The sequence below is a fragment of the Elgaria multicarinata genome, chromosome 19 (assembly GCF_023053635.1).
Source record: "Elgaria multicarinata webbii isolate HBS135686 ecotype San Diego chromosome 19, rElgMul1.1.pri, whole genome shotgun sequence".
Taxonomy (NCBI): domain Eukaryota; kingdom Metazoa; phylum Chordata; class Lepidosauria; order Squamata; family Anguidae; genus Elgaria; species Elgaria multicarinata.
Genome location: NC_086189.1, coordinates 4,808,573 through 4,822,775, shown reverse-complemented (window position 1 = coordinate 4,822,775; position 14,203 = coordinate 4,808,573).

The following is a 14,203-nucleotide window of genomic DNA, read 5'->3' as shown; positions in this document are numbered from 1 at the left end:
TCCTCGTCCAAATCATTAATAAAAATGTTGAAGAGCACTGGGCCCAGGACTGAGCCCTGCGGCACCCCACTCGTTGCCTCTCCCCAGTTTGAGAAGGTTCCATTGATAAGTACTCTTTGAGTCCGATTCTGTAGCCAACTGTGGATCCACCTAATAGTTGTTCCATCTAGCCCACTTTTAGCTAGTTTGTTAATCAGAATGTCATGTGGTACTTTGTCAAAAGCTTTGCTGAAGTCAAGATATATGACATCCACAGCATTCCCACAGTCCACAAGGGAGGTTATCCTATCAAAAAATGAGATCAAATTAGTCTGACAGGATTTGTTCCTGACAAATCCATGTTGGCTTCTAGTAATCACTGCATTGATTTCAAGGTGTTTACAGATTGACTTCTTTATAATCTGCTCCAGAATTTTCCCAGGGATGGATGTCAGGCTGACTGGTCTGTAGTTCCCAGGTTCCTCCTTTTTGCCCTTTTTGAAGATAGGGACAACGTTAGCCCTCCTCCAGTCGTCCGGCACCTCACCCGTCTTCCATGATTTTGCAAAGATAATAGACAAAGGTTCTGAGAGTTCTTCCGCTAGCTCCTTCATTACTCTTGGATGCAGTTCATCGGGCCCTGGAGATTTGAACTCATTCAAGGAAATTAGGTGTTCTTTGACCATTTGTTTATCAATCTCAAACTGCAATCCTGCCCCCTCAACTTCTGCTTCACTTTTTCCAGGGGGGTCATAGATCCGCTTTTGGGAGAAGACCGAGGCAAAGTAGGAATTGAGCACTTCAGCCTGTACTTACAGTACAGTAAGCCAATTCTGTTCTTTTTCTGTTTCTGTCTTAAGGATGAAAGGTGTGCGTGCCTGTTACTTTCCTCCCCCCTCCCCCAAGAATAGCCTTTCGTTCTATAATAAGCCATTTCTCTCTATATGGAACACAGCGGTCCTCAGCCTTGATGCGGACACTTTTCCTAACCGGTGTCAAATACGCGTAGACAGCAACTGGGAACCTGCCCTAATTTTAAACAGATGGTTTAAGGGAAAAATCACCAGTAAATTCTAATTTCCCTATACCGCTCCTCAGAAGATGATGATGATGATGATGATAATGGATGTGTGTCCATCTATTCATCTGTCTGTCAGTGCCACAGCACCACAACCGTGGAACCTCGACACCTGAAATTGGCATGCGTACAAAGGGGCCCCTGAGGCTGTGCACCTCAAGGTTATTTGCTTGTTAAATGCATTAATTAATTTTAACTGATTGTGTGATGCGTCTCTGTGTTGGAGCCAGCAGTAACATCTTCAGCCACAAGGAGGCAGATTTCCCTAACAAGTACAACGCAGTCCAGGCAGTTTGAGACCAAGGGAGATTACTAGGCCGATAATCCAGAATTGTAGGCCTGTCTCTCCCCGCTGCTGTGGGGTAACACATCTTCAGGGGATTGGAGTGGACAGACCCCATCCCTCAGGGAGCTATAGGGGTGCCCCATGGCAAGGGCCTTACCCAGGGATGCTAGTGGCAATGATTTCACGCAGACACAATGTGTCCAACTCTGTCAGCTGAACAAATTTGTTTGCAGACTTTGCAGTATCAACCTAGGAGCTATTCTAACCCGTACAATGAGAGCCAATTCGCTAGCGTATACTAGTGTACACACACACACACACACAGGTTCCAACAGGAAAGTCAGACAACTAGAGAAATGGAATCTACTGCACAGGACCATAAATGTTGGTTGCCAAACAAGGCCGTGCCATCGGAATCTTTCCAAGAGAAACAGTTCAACGCCCCACAGGCTCGAATGCCAGTAAATTACATTTTTTTAAAATGGCTCAGATTATTGTGTTTCCAGGCTCAGCTTCCTCAGGGGGGCCAGGATGAAAATCCAGGCCCTGTGTCTTTTTTGTATTAAAAAAAGAGAAAGCCCCAGGAGTTGTGCACTGGGGATTTGAGACACGTTAGCAGCTAGAACTGGCTTGATCTCCTGCATCGAGGGCCCAAAAGTCACTTACTTCGGCCAAAAAGGAGTACCTTTAAGAGAAAGATTACATGGGTACAATGTAAATACCACACATAAAAACATCAATTTTTCAATCAGAAAACACTTTAATCAGAAAACACTTTAAACTCCCCGGATGTACCATCAAGGACTTCAAGACGGCAGGTCTAAAGAAAATGAATTCAGGGGCTTGTTTGGAACGTGAGATTGAGGAATGAGATGATGAAGAAATTTGACTGGGTTTATCAGGGACTCAATAAGGACTAAGGTTTTTATGCACACGATAAAGACTCTTAGTACACCTCGTGGTTTGTAACTGTTTCAGAGAAAGGAATGCTTGTTGCAGATCTACCTGCTTAATTGTCTTTTTGGACTCAAAGCCTCGAGTTCGGCTTACAGCGTCTGAGGGAGAGGGTTGTAACCTACAAAAGATCATGCTAATTTATTAAAATATCTGAGCAACTAAAACGGTTGATCTATATTTGTGCTACACTTCACCTGTGATTTGAGGAGTGAATTCTGCTAATTCAAAGCATACCCCAACCCTTATCAGAGACGTTTACAACCATTGTTTGTAGATTGAAAATACCAGCGCCACTTTCTGGGTATGATTTAATCCCCTCTTCCTTCCCTCTGGAGGGAAAAGCCTGGGATTTAAGCTTTGCCATCAACTACCTGGAGCCCTAAGAGGCTGCCACATGCCAGCCATCCCTCTATTTGCAATACCCACGCTGTGAGTGCCGTTGCTTATTTAATAAAACGGCACCCTCCCACGCACAATAGGGAGGTATCAGGCCAGCTTTGCAGTAGGACAAAAAATATTTAGGAAAACATTCCCCCTGCAAGTGATGGATGGGGGAACTCAAACAGACTGACAGTGGGGAAACAACAGAACGCTGGGTAGGAGGAAGAACGGAATGGAATATTGATGGGGAGGGACTGGACGGCTTGCACAGTGAACGGGAACACCCCACACTGCAACAGTTTGTTGCAGCTCTTGCTCGTTTTACCCTAATATCTCATAGTGCACAGTTGTAACGGATATCACATTCTCATAAGCTGCTAGGAAGTGGGATATAACATACAACCAGGTTTTTAGTTTAGTTTAGTGGCATTTTAGTAACTAATTGCTGTTGTTTATGTATGGTGTATATATCCTGTGTTATTTTTGCATACACGTTTCGATTAACTGTTTTATGGCCTGTGGTTACAACAATAAGCGAAACTACTTCTACCGTGAATAAACACTGGAGCGGCAAGCTCTGGACGCCACCACAAGCATCTGCAACAAACCCTCTACGTGAGATTAAACGTCAGACATTCTGGTATTCGCAAGTCAGACAAGGACAGCAAAAAGGCACGGGAATCGTCCCCCTTCGTTAGCCAGGATAGCAAACCCGGAGCCACTGTGGTGCAGACGTTAGGTTGTCCGGTTAGCCCACTGCATTACCTTGAACCAGTCGCTCATTCTCTCTGCCAAACCTACCTCGCAAGGTTGTCGTGAGGATGAAATAATAATAAAACCGACACCGCATGCCGGCTTTCGCTCCTTAGAGCTGTTTTCCCCCACCCCAACCTCTGGCTGGATTGGACTATAACTCCTATCCCTACCCCTAACTATGATCCCGAAAGCTTAAGCTGGCCGGGGATGATGGCAGTTGTAGTGCAAATCATTTAGAGAGCCCCAGGCTGGGGGAAGGCTGCCTTAGAGGAAGCGCAGAATCAAAATGTAACCTGCACCCATGCCTCATTTTTTAAAATTTTATTTGCAATGCTTTGGAAAGAGAGGCGTGGCACCGAAATCCCAACCTGAAGCGTAGCTGCGGAGACAGTGACTGTGTTGTGGTGCTACCATGGGACCGTAGCCGCACCTTGGATAGTCAGACAACATTCGAGAATCACAAGCAGGGCAGGCGCGGGGGAAGGAGAGACTGGTTACAGGGAGCACACAACAACTCCCCTGTGAAAACAGCTCCACTGGCTTCCAGTCTGTTTCCGGGCACAATTCAAAGTGCTGGTTATGACCTATAAAGCTCTATATGCCTCGGGTCCAGGTTATTTGAAAGAACGTATTCTCCCTTATGAGCCTGCTCGTGCTTTGAGATCTTCTGGAGAGGCCCTTCTTTCAGTCCCACCTTCTTCACAGGCACGCTTGGTGGGAACATGGGAGAGGGCCTTCTCGGTGGCTGCTCCGGTGCTCTGGAACTCTCTTCCCGGGGAAGCTAGGCTGGCTCCCTCCTTGATGGGCTTTCGGAAGCAGGCGAAAACTTGTTTGTTCAAGCAGGCCTTTGGAGAATAATCCAGCCCTCCACCTATGTTAATGTCTTATAATTTTGTTGTGTATTTTTTAATTGTTTATGGGTTTGTTTCCCTCCCCCGGCCCATGTATATTTTAAACTTTGTAAGGCCGCCTTGAGGCCCAGCATTGGTCAAAAGGTGGAATACAAATAAATATAATAATAATAATAATAATAATAATAATAATAATAATAATAAGGACCTTGTGGGTTTTGACATGACCGGCACCAACACTTGGTACCCTTGGGCAGTGGCCAGCGTCCCATCACTCTAGCCGGGCCCTCTGCTGGCACTGCTCTAAGCCCATTCAATTTCCCCTCCACCAGTGGAGGCTGGCGGCTCTGATGTCACTGGGGTGGTGAGTCCACTCCAGGTTTGACTCAGAACTCTAAAAGAGCTCCACACCTTGGAGAGCAACTTTAGAGTTCTGACTGGTTCCATCTGAAACCTGGAGCGGATTCACTACCCCACTGACACCAGAGCCACCACCCTTCATTTGCCTCTGAGTAGCAGCCAAGCAAGCGAGTCCGCTGTTAATTCCCTACAATGCCCCTGACGGAGCATTGCTCTGGAGCATTATGGGAAATTTAAATGGTGGGCCGTAGCCACGCAACGCTGCTGCCTGCAACCACTGGCATGTCAGCCGCCTGCTCTCGCCGACAGAGGAGGGGGCCCCACAGGAGTCCATGCAGCCCAGCCCCACGCCCTCCCAAACCTGGAGCCGCCCCCGATCATCAAACCGCGCTGCAGATTTTGCTGCCATAGCATGTAACGATGACCAATGGCTTCATCTTGACCTGTATACCACTGTAAGAAATGGTCCATTCAGGAAGTGTAATTATTAGTCTGCAACATTATCAGTTACTCTAAATTGTTGCCAAACATGTTAGGTCTACAGGAGTACCTGATAAAGACTTATAGAGTTGAAACATAAATATGTTCAGGTTCTGAAGACATAACTGATATAGTTCCCCCATCCCCGAAATAGACTAACACAACTGTTATAGTGGTTTTGAAATAGACCAGCAGAACTGATATAATTGCTTTGAAATAGACCAGCATACCCCATTTAGTTGCTTTGAAATAGACCAGCATAAGGGATATAGTTGTTTTGAAATCCTACCTGATCATTTATGATCTTAAATCAATTGTCACAAAGCAAAAAGGGCAGAGTCCTCAGTAACAAGATCAATACCAACACTTCAGGTGTGAGAGACCTACAACACAGCCCTTAGGCCTGTTAGTTAGGGTGAATATATGGAAAGGAGGACGGGGCTCCTGTATCTTTAACAGTAGGTTGACCATATGGAAAGGAGGATGGGGCTCCTGTATCTTTAACAGTAGGTTGACCATATGGAAAGGAGGACGGGGCTCCTGTATCTTTAACAGTAGGTTGACCATATCGGAAGGAGGACAGGGCTCCTGTAACTTTAACAGTAGGTTGACCATATCGGAAGGAGGACAGGGCTCCTGTAACTTTAACAGCTGTATAGAAAAGGGAATTTCTACAGGTGTCATTTGTATGCATGCAGCACCTAGTAAAATTCCCTCTTCATCACAACAGTTAAAGCTGCAGGAGCCCTGCTAGAGTGACCAGATACAAGAGAGGGCAGGGCTCCTGCAGCTTTAACTGTCATGATGAAGAGGGAATTTTACCAGGTGCTGCATACATACAAATGACCCCTGCAGTACAAAAACCAAGATTTTTTTTAAATTTTTGTGAACCGCCCAGAGAGCTTTGGCTATTTGGCGGTATAAAAATGTAATAAATAAATAAATAAATAAATAAAAAGTCAAAACTCTATGTGGCATTTGATGATTTCCAAGTAGCCTTTGACTCGATTAATAGAAACAGGTTATGGGGCAAAACTGGCAGAGTTAATCTTAGATCGACGCCTCTCGATTTTGTTACAGCTGCTGCTGTACATGTGGAATGGGTAGGACTCGGGCAAAGGGGAGGAAGAAAGTGGATCACAGCCCCGGGGAGGGGGGGGGCAGCTAGATAATTTTAGACGCAGGATTCAATGGCCTTACAGGAGGGGGGCTTTAGACAGCCATGAGGGAGGGGAGCAGAGCTCAGGGGTGGAGCCCCCTCCCCTTTGCATGCAAGAGTTCGATCCCCGGCACATCCAGGCAGACTTGTTCCCGCGTGCGTTCCTTCAGTTGTGAAGCACCCCATTTAAGACTGCGTTTTATGGTGTTTTTATTTGTGTTGTACCCCACCTCGATCCAGAGGGAGAGGCGGGTAACAAATAAATAAATACATAAAATTATTATTATTATTATTATTAAGAATGCTCTCTTCCCCAACACCCCTCGCCTGGGCCATCGGGACAACGCAGCAACCAACGCTTGCCAACCCTGATCAAAGAAAGACAGGCTCTGAGCGTGTCCACCTTCCCATGTTGAACTCGCTGCAATCACAGCACCATGACAACTGCAGATATCACAGGGAATTGGCCAACCCAGGTGCTGAGTTGTTTGACACCTGCTGCTCCCTGGGTAGTCATCCGGGGGAGCCCACGGCCAAGGGAGCAAAGCCCCTCAGAGGCCCAGTCCTGGGCGCCCCACTGACTGCAGCAAAGCGTCTTCCTCCAGGCCTTGAACATGGTGCTGTTTATCGAGGGTGACCCTATGAAAGGGAGGACAGAGTTCCTGTATCTTTAACAGTCGCAGAGAAAAGGGAATTTCAGCAGGTGTCATTGTTTTGCATAGTGAAATCCCCTCTTCATCCCAACAGTTAAAGCTGCAGGAGCCTTGCCCTCTCTTTTGTAGCTGGCCACTCTAGTATAGCTCCTGCAGCTTTCACTGCGGTGATAAAGAGGGGATTTCACCAGGTGTTGCATGCATACAAATGACACCTGCTGAAATTCCCTTTTTAATGCAACTGGTAAAGCTACAGAAGCCCTGTCCTCCTTTTCATGGGATCAAAACTCTCCAGGTCCCACCACAGCTGCTTAACAGCTCAATCTGTTGCACTCCACACACACACACACACAGACACGAACGACTCTCCAGTGGGCAATAAATGGGCCAATTAATTTAGCAATCAATACCATTTAAAGCACGCTTGGTTGCCAGTGTGGCTCCGAGGCCATCAGAGGAACAGCGATGCACCCTGCAAAGAAGGTAAGGGTGCAGGGAGACAGACCCACCCACCCGGAGGTGCTGAGGTTCCCAGGCGACCTCAAATGCACAGTGGTGTGCCGCTACGTCTTGACACTTGGCATGTGCTCAGAGACACACGCCCTTCTTTCTTTACTCACACACCGCACATCTCCTGGGTCAAAACTCTAGAGGAGCACGGAATCACTCGGCACATGCTCAGGGGGCATGGTTTTCAACAGACTTGTCTTCAAACCCACCCACTCTGCTGCGCGGGGGCTTTTGCCTTGACCAGAGACAAGGGAGCTACAGTTTCCCACCTTAAGGTTGGGGGTGGGGGTGGGGGAAACACAAGCACTTTGCACGTCCCCAGAGGCACACTCTCCTTTTCCTCCTCCTTTGATAAATTCAAATCGGAGATGGGAGGTGTTAGTCGCCTTTCTGGTTCATGACGAGCTAGGGTGGTCTCTCCCCAGCGCCCGATGGAGAGGTCCTAGGGGTGCTTTGTACATGCTCAGAGGAGGAGGCATCCCGAAACAGGTGGCAGGGTAGGAATCAACCCAGCTTGCGAATAACAACCCCCCCCCCCGGGATGTCATCACGCGGCAAGCCCCCGCCCCCATCTGTCGTTCGCTCACCTCGAAAAGCTGCGGGATCTCCCTGCGGGAGATGTATTCCCTGGCGCCGGCCGGGCCGCTCATTGCGGGGCCGGCGATCGCCCCGACGGCGCGTCCAGCCTTCCTCGCTCGCCTGCCTGCCTCCGACTGCTGCTGCGTCGGCTGCCGCTCTCCGCCCCCGGGGAGGGGACCGGCGGAGGCAGCGGGCGGTGCGGGGAAGCCGGCGTGGGAGAGAGGGAGGGAGGGAGGGACGAAGGGCGCCCCGTCGAACCCAGGCGGAGCTGGGGCAGGCGAGGCGCTGGACGCGGAGGGGGAGATCTGGGGCGCGGAGGGGGAGGCGTTCCCTCGTAGGGTCGCCCTGGCTCGTAGGCAGGCAGGCAGGCAGGCAGGCAAGCAAGCCAGCCCGTGTTTCTCTCTCTCTCTCTCTCTCTCTCTCTCTCATGAGCTTGCCTAGTCCCTGAAATCTGGGGTGGGGGGTGGGGTGGGGTCTTGTTGATTTTAACAGCGCCATCCTAGGCACGTGTTCACTGGTGCCAGGCTATTTTGCGCCCTGGGCAGGTGAGCTGCTTTCACCCCACCCCACCTGGGGGGAGCCATCTTGCCCGCCCAGCCGAAGCGAAGCCAGGACGCTGGAGCGGGCAGGTGGGTGGCTTTGGAACGGTGCGCCCGGAAGCCGCCCTCTCAGAACCCCCATGGGAGAGCGGCTTCCGGTGCGGCGTGCGGCACCCCCCTAACCTTGGCGCGCTAGGCGGCCGCCTGAGTGGCCTCTATGGTAGCACCGGCCCTGTGTTCACATAAGATCATCTTTCCCAACCGAGCGTCCTCTAGAGAGCTCGGACTCCAAGGCCCATCACCCGTTGGGAAAGGGTCTCCTAGGGACTTTTGAGTCCGAGCTCAGGCTGTAGGGAAGGGGGGGGCTTGCTTGCCTCCCCAGAAAAAAAAACATCTGCCACCCCACCCCACTCCCCATTTTTATTTTACAAACAAACTATTTAACTTTTTAAGCCTGGGCCTGCTGAGCCAGCTGGAGGGCGCCGAGGTGGGGAAGGGGAACTGGTGGTCTTACTCCCGAGGATCCCTGCATCACAGCCTTCCAAAGTGGCCTTTCTCCGGCCTTGTCTCAGGATCTGCGGGGAGGGAGGGGCTGTTTGGTAGTGGCCTAGAGAGCTTTTGCCATTCACTCTGCTGCTTTTAGCGCCCACCACCCTCCCAGTTGAGGCACCAGTCTGGGCTGCTCCCTGGCCACCCAAGTTACAAACTTTGCAAGTGCCAAGCTCCACCTATCCTATCAGGCCCCTCCCCACCAGGCTCCACTCATAGCATGGGGCTCCTCCCCCACCTGACAACCCCCAAGCCTTGTGTCTGCAGGGCAGGCCCCTTTTTTGGGTTCCCCCCCCCCATGACCCGCATTTTGGAGCTCATTTCCCTACCTCTGCCTTCTGGGAAATGAATGTTTTGGGAGCAGCCACGCCCAGCATGGCAGCCATTTTGCAAAAGCACCTACAATGCTCTCCCCAAATGCCTACTGACCCCAAAGGTTTCGAGACACCAGTTTTATGGTTTTATCATTTTTGTTAACCACTTTGACAGTTCACTGGAAAGCTATCGGTGTAAGAAATAAATCATAAAATACTGCCGGGCTATTAAGATTTGCAGGAATGGTGCCATTACCCACAGTTTGTCGGGCCCCTAGGGAAAGTGGTTTCTCCTGTGCTGCTCCCAAACGATGGAATGTGCTCCCTGAGAACTGCAATTGCCCCTCACTCACTTGGCCTTTAGAAAGGGCCTGAAACACATCTTTTCAAGTTGGCCTTCCAAAATACATAGGGTAACCATATGAAAGGGAGGACAGGGCTCCTGTATCTTTAGCAGTGGTATAGAAAAGGGAATTTCAGCAGGTGTCATTTGTATATATGGGGAACCTGGTGAAATTCCCTCTTCATCACAACAGTTAAAGCTGCAGGTGCCCTGCCTTCTTTTAAATCTGGTCACAGTATAGCTGCAGTATAGCTTCTGCAGCTTTAACTGTTGTGATGAAGAGGAAATTTCACCAGGTGTGACATGCATACAAATGACACCTGCTGAAATTCCCTTTTCTATGCAACTGTTAAAGATACAGGAGTCCTGTCCTCCTTTTCATTTGGTCACCCTACATAACCCTCAATAGGGTGACCATATGAAAAGGAGGACAGGACTCCTGTATCTTTAACAGTTGCATAGAAAAGGGAATTTCAGCAGGTGTCATTTGTATATATAGAGAACCTGGTGGAATTCCCACTTCATTACAACAGTTAAAGCTGCAGGAGCTATACTAGCATGACCAGATTTAAAAGAGGGCAGGGCACCTACAGCTTTAACTGGTCTGATGAAGAGGAAATTTCACCAGGTTTTCCATATATACAAATGACACCTGCTGAAATTCCCTTTTCAATACAACTGTTAAAGATACAGGAGACCTGTCCTCCTTTTCATATGGTCACCCTAACCCTCAATGACTGAGTTCAACTGGGTTTCTAAGTTTAAAGCCCTAAATGGCTTGGGACCTCGATACTTGAGGGAGCGCCTCTCCCTATATCTGCCTGCCCGAGACTTGAGATCTGTTGGAGCAGTCCTTCTTCGTGTCCCACCAACATGACACATACGCTATGGTAGGACATGGGAGAGGGCTTTCTCTGTGGTGCCCCCCCCCCGGCTGTGGAATGCCCTCCCCTTGGAGGCCCGACTAGCGCCACCACTACCTTCATTTCAGCGCCAGGTTAAGCCATGGGTTTTCAACAAAGCCTTTGATGGCTAAATTCACCAAGCCTGTACATCGTTTTAATTAGTTTTACTGTTTTTAAATTCTATACTGGTTTTAGCTCGTTAATAGTTTAACTTGTTTTCAGCTGCGTATATTTCTTGTTTTATATTGTTGTATAATTTTATCTGTACGCCGCCCTGAGATCCTAGTGATAAAGGGCGGGATACAAATGTTTTAATAAAAAAATAAAATATAAGTGTAGACCCTGTATACCAGATTGGAATTTGTAACCCTAATGGCAGGTCAGCTCTGGAGAGATGGGAGTAGAGAGAGAGAAAAATATGAGATGCAAAGGTGACTTTGCTGGGGATGAAAACTCAGAGGAGGCCCATTACAGAAAGCTTTTTTTTTTTTTTAATAGGGTTTGCCACATTACGGTGATGAATAATTCAGATGTAGACGTTTGGATTGACTAGAAAGAAAAGTGCCTCCCCCAAATAACTGGGCAGTGGTTTACTTATTATTTTTGTAGTCTATTTGAATACCAGTGCATACTGAAACACAGGTGGCATTTAGAAGAGGCATTCTCCATTGTGTCATGCCTCTTCTCAGATGGGAATGCCTCTTCCCAGACGGAGTCAGCGTGGATATCTGCTAAAAAGCAAAGAATACTGTTTTATTTGGAATGGTTGTTTTACAAAAATTGTGGATTACAACCCAATTAAATCAAATAAAAGGCATAGAATCATAGAATAGCAGAGTTGGAAGGGACCTACAAGGCCATCGAGTCCAACCCCCTGCTCAATGCAGGAATCCGGATGCAGTTTTCAAAAGGAAGGCTTATTTTCCGTTCCAGGTACTGAGAAATCCTCTTTGCGCAAAGGTCCTCCCCTCAAATCAAATGGGAGGGGGAAGGCCATGAACAGAGATTAACTTTTAGTTTTATACAGAGGGAAAAACTTCCTATACTTATAATTGGCTACTAGCCCAAATCATCACCTTTAACGTCACCAGACATGCTCAGATAGGGAGAGACCCTGTTGACCTTGCAAAACTCCATTTTAACAGCATTTAACAACGTTAAGTTTGTTTTTAATGGACCTCAGAATTGTTTTTTAAATGGATACTGTTTTTTATACTGTTTTTATGTTTCCGATGGTTTTTTAAATCTTGTATACTTTTTAATGTTTACTGTTTTAACTTTTGTGAACTGCCCAGAGAGCTTCAGCTGTGGGGCAGTATATAAATGTAATAAATAAATATATAAATGTAATAAATAAATCACATGATTCCCTTAGCAATGAATCCTGGGACATTCCTGCCACATATTCCATTGTCTAACTAATCCCTGTCCACCACTCCCTCCCTGGTTCCCCCCCTGCTGTAGAGAAAGGAAAAAGCGTGTGTCTGTACAACCAAGCGCCTGGCGATTTAACCAGCGGGTAGGACTCATCCTTTACACCTGAATAAGCGACCTTACCAAAATAGGTAAATGGGGCTTACTCGTCTAAATCACTTAGAAATCACCCAAGGATGGCATTTTGGGGCAGGGAAATGAGGGATCTTGGAAGAAGGAGGGGAGAAAAGGGATGGACGAAAGGAATAGTGGGAAATCAGTTATTTTCCATAACAGTTGTTTTAGCCACACATGCAGACGGACCCAGAATGTCATCGATTTGTCAATTAAAAACTTTGTACGATGTATCGAGTTAAGGTTTCCATAACTGGTGGACAGCCATGCATGAAAAGGTATTGAAAAAGGAGTGGTCCTCTTGGCCAGCGCCCCCTCCCCCTCTTCTCTGGAGCCTAATTTTTTAACTTTTCCAGTATTTTCGATGAGGCCGCTTCGTTCTCGGAAGGAGGGTGAAAGGAAAAGGAGGGGGCCGTTGGGGCTGTGGACGCAGCTGGATGGGGTTGCAGTTTTTTCCATAAGAGTTGTGGGAAAGTTACTCCGTACGGCCTAAGGCTTTTTTCCACCCCTTTGGAATACGTGTGTGTGTGTGTGTGTTTCGGTTTTGTAATGTGAGACCTAAGTGCAGATTTGGGACACTGGAAAGAACACACGCACACGCACACACAGGCCAGACCAATAGAGGATATTTATAGGGGGGGGGGCATGCAGAGTGTCCATTGCCCAGGTTCAATCTGCTCCATTTAAAAAAGGGTCAGGTAGCAGGTTATGAGGAAAACCCTTCTCTGCTTCCAGCCCTTGGAAAGATGCTCCCAACCAGGGTCGACAATGTTGGACAAAGCGTTTGGCCTGGTATAAGCCAGCTTCTGATGTATTTAGCTACCAGGTTAAGTCTTCAGCATCCTCAATTTAAAGGTTTTCAGGTTGTGGGGCCCTCACACATCTGGGCTTGTGATCTCAGCGCAAGGGGTCACTTATGGCTGGCTTGAAGCCCATTTCCTTTTATTTTAGAAAGCCGGAAGCTGTTTGTCTGCCTAGTCCAGTATTGCTTGCTCTAACTGGTAGCATCTCTCCAGAGTCTCCAGTAGAGAAAAGTTCCTTCCCTTGTAGCAGGAGGTGCCTGGGATTAAACCAGAAACCTTTTACTTGTCTGACGTGTGGTCTGCGACTGAGCAAGCCCCCCAACCTAATTTTCAAAAGCAAACTCTGAGTTTTAGAACCCATTTAGGGTTCAGGAACACGCAACGCAATGTCAACAGTTCCTCTGCGGATGGGCAAACTGCCTTTTCCATCGGCTGGGATTTGCCACACCCTGAAGAATTTCAATTTGGGGTAAATTCCTGGGATACGGCAGATACCACATCTCATGGTGTGGTTTGTAACAAAAGAATGATGGGGAAAGGTCACCACAAGGTGATTTTTTAGTCTCTCTCTGATCTCACCAGGCCCTGATCCTCAGGGTGATTTTTGGACACAAAAAGACCCTTGACCATCAGGTCCTGGGGAGATCAGAGAGAGACCTAAAAGTACCGGGTTGGTGGAGCAGAAATGCCTTCTTGTACAAACTGTCTTCTTTCCGACATGAAAGAAGTCAAGAATTACTCACAGCTCTATCCTATGTGTCTCTACTCTACTCTGAGTTCAGTGGGACTGTCTCCCAAGCAAGTGCACGTAGGAATGAGGCCTGGCATTTTTCAGCGTGATCCTAGGCATGTTTACTCAGAAGTCAGTCCATTGGAGCCCAGTTGGGCTTACTCCCTAGTAAAGTGCCTTTTAGGATTGCCACCTGAGATTGCTACATAAATTAGGGTGACCCTATGAAAAGGAGGACAGGGCTCCTGTATCTTTAAGAGTTGCATAGAAAAGGGAATTTCAGCAGGTGTCATTTGTATATATGGAGAACCTGTTGAAATTCCCTCTTCATCACAACAGTTAAAGCTGCCCTCTTTTAAATCTGGTCACGCTAGTATAGCTCCTGCAGCTTTAACTGCTGTGATGAAGAGGGAATTTCACCAGGTTCTCCATATATACAAATG